Source organism: Mus pahari, chromosome 18 (genome assembly GCF_900095145.1).
Source record: "Mus pahari chromosome 18, PAHARI_EIJ_v1.1, whole genome shotgun sequence".
Classification (NCBI taxonomy): Eukaryota; Metazoa; Chordata; class Mammalia; order Rodentia; family Muridae; genus Mus; species Mus pahari.
This window is the reverse complement of record NC_034607.1, coordinates 3,888,564-3,891,694: the sequence shown is the minus strand read 5'-3', so window position 1 is coordinate 3,891,694 and position 3,131 is coordinate 3,888,564. Positions and strand designations below refer to the sequence as shown.

General features: G+C 51.5%; 1 pseudogene across 1 annotated transcript in view; it reads right to left on the bottom strand.

The window, feature by feature from the left end:
* Positions 1–12: 12 nt before the first annotated feature.
* LOC110336004 overlaps positions 13–3,131 on the bottom strand; it is a 10,966-nt pseudogene continuing 7,847 nt past the window's right edge. Inside the window, exons 4-6 of the transcript XR_003842466.1 lie at positions 2,218–2,293; positions 1,388–1,873; positions 13–1,120 (exon numbers count right to left, since the gene is read on the bottom strand). The product of XR_003842466.1 is annotated as a serine/threonine-protein phosphatase 1 regulatory subunit 10-like (transcript). The remainder of the gene's footprint in view (positions 1,121–1,387; positions 1,874–2,217; positions 2,294–3,131) is intronic.

The following is a 3,131-nucleotide window of genomic DNA, read 5'->3' as shown; positions in this document are numbered from 1 at the left end:
TGAGCTGCTTCTCTTTCCACTGTTTATTATTAATGTACAAAATATACAAAACCAAAAGAAAAACTCCTCAAATCCATTGTGGTTCTAACCCAAGACCCTGCACAAAACCAACCCACTGTTTTCATAGAAAACAACTGATGCCAAGACAGGGGGAGGAGAGGACTGGGAAGGGCCCCTCCTGCTGAGTCTGCCCAGGAAGCCTCACTGACAGGGCTCCTCATGGGGGAAGTAAGCAGCAACCCACTCCCAAAGGCAGTGCATGTAGTGCTTCAGGCCCACTGTACCCGGCTAAAGTTAATGAAAGCTGGTCTCACGGAGTCTCTAATACCACTGTAGGCAGGAGTGGCCCAACACTACAGGCTGCCCCTCTGCCAGATAACAACTTCCATGGAAACAGATATGAATGTGCCATCACTGAACCTAGCAGACCCACGATGACCTGCGAGTAACAGTTGCAGTCTTTCTTGAGAAAGGACTCAACAGTGACTAGCCCATGTGGGGCACAAGGGGGTGGTTCCAGAACTCAACTTCAGCCAGCTTGAGCCCTCAGTGCAGTGCAGTGGGATACATGGTACCCCTCACCACCCCCTCGCCTGTGAGGATAATGAGCTTAGCTTGGATGGTTTCCTAAGTGCAGCTGACCCACTTAGCTCTGTGTGCACATGGAGAGCAGAGGTCTCCAGAGTGACCAACTTTAGGTTCTCAGGCAGTGGGGCTAATACTGGAAAGGGTTTGGGGCACAGGGCAAATCTCCTCACAGAGTGAAGCCAGCCGTCTCAGCAGTCAAGCATCTAGAGTGTGTCCAGTCTCTCTCCTCTCCTCTCCGACTGGANGGGAATATGTACATCAATGCACACCAGGAATCAGAAACCCCCAGAAACCCAACCAGGTGGGAACTGAGGGGGCCGGCTCCTCATCAGCTGGGGAAAAGGACAGTGGGCCTCACAGAAGCCATAACCAAGTGGAAGGAGCAAGGCTGCAGTCCACAGGGGTGCGGGTAGGCAGCCGGCCTAGGGCAGTGGGGGCCCATTGACCCCTGGGTGGTAGAAGGCACAGTTGTTCTCGTAGCGGCAGTTGCCCTTCATCATGAAGTGTCGGCAGACAGGGCGGTTTGACATGTCTGTGGGAACAATGGCAGAATGGTTACAAATACCTAAGAGATCACCATCACCATCCGACCCCAGTCCAGAGCAGTGGGTCCAAGTGTTCAGAGATACACAGTATTGGGGGGCTGATGTAAAGATGGAGGTGGTAACTGCCTTCCTTGTATATAGAGAGCCTTAAGGAGATGGAGCCTCAACTTGTCCTTTGCATCTCTCCCTCTCCCCACAGATATGTTAAGGGACACTAAAATGTCCTGCTTGTGGGACCTCAGGCATGTCCTCACCTCCTCCATGACTGTGGCCTCCATCATGCCCTCAGTGGCCACCTCCCCCATGGCCATCATGACCCCGGTGTTCATGAGGTGGTGGCCCTCGATGATCTTGGCCTCTATGGCTAGGGACATCATGTGGCTGGTGACCATGTGGTCCTCCATGTCCAGGGACTTCATTGGATCGATGTCCACTGCCCATGCTCCCTCCAGGGCCCTCATGGGGGCGGTGCCCACCACCTCCAACCATACCTCCACCACCAGGAACCTGGTGGTGGCGATTTGGGGGTCCTTCTCCAGAACGACCTCCTCTGTCTCCTTGGAACAGAGGTGATGATGGTGGCTCATTATCTCCTTGATCCACTCGGCTTCTTTTGTATAAACCAGGAGCAGGTCCTGGAACCCCATATATTGGGCAACCTCGCATGGGCTCACCTGGGCCATCCCAGAATGGATCACCTCCCCGAGAAGGTGATGGGGGATCCAGCAGACGTGGACCCACTGGAGTAAAAGAAAAAAATCAGTTATCTATTATACTCCAGCACTGGCATCCCCTAAACTGACTCCTCACTGTCACCATTGGCCACAGGACCAGGACCTAGGAGCCCAAGTGGCACTGTAAATGAAACAGGAGTAAATCAGTCAGGATACTGATTTACAAGTACTAGATGACTTCCCACTAGTGTGCCCAACTACCCTCATATCCACCTGGCAGAGCCCTGCTCTGTCCTGTTGTCCCCTCCCATGGCTTGTCCAGTGGCTGGCTCTGAAGATTACCCAGCATCTGCACATCCCCACCCTGTCCAGACATCCTCCCCAGCCCTGGGGGCTGCTCCCAGGATTACCCAGCATCTGCCTGAGCTTTTCTGAGTACTTTGGCTTCTTCGGCAGCTCCTCTGAAGGGTGGCTGTCTGGACTGCCCTGAGAGCAAGAGAAACCACAGGTAAGAGAGTCAGCAACAACTTAGCATGTAAATGCAAGACAGGAACTGGGATAAGCCAGGCACAGGGTGCAGGCTGTCCCTGGCCAGCCTGGGCTACAGAGTGAGCCTTTCTTACAAAATTGAAATCCAACAAGACTCTCAATGAAAACAAACAAACAACAAGCGATCAGAAAAGAAATTCCTCCTGTCACATAAGAATCAAAACACCCAATGCACTAAACAAAGAAAGAATATTAAAAGCAGTAAGGGGGAAAGGTCTAGGAACCTATAAAGGCAGGCCATCAGAATNACACCAGACTTCTCACCAGAGACTATGAAAGTTAGAAGATCCTGGGCAGATGTCATACAGACACTAAGAGAACACAAATGCCAGCCCAGGCTACTATACCCAGCAAAACTCTCAATTACCCTAGATGGAGAAACCAAGATATTCCAAGACATAACCAAATTTACACAATATCCATAAATCCATAAATCCAGCCCTACAAAGAATAATAGATGGAAAACAGCAACACATGGAGGGAAACTTCACCCTAGAAAAAATAAGAAGGGTGCCTGGGCAGTCATGACGCACGCCTTTAATCCCAGCACTAGAGACGCAGAAGCAGGCATTTTCTCAGTTCCAGGCCAGCCTGGCCTACAGAGTGAGTTCCAGGACGGCCAGAGATATAGAGTATCCAAGCGTGGTTACGCACGCCTTTAATCCCAGCACTTGGGAGGCAGAGGCAAGAAGATTTCTGAGTTCGATGACAGCCTGGTCTACAGAGTGAGTTCCAGGACAGCCAGGGCTACACAGAGAAACCCTGTCTCAAAAAA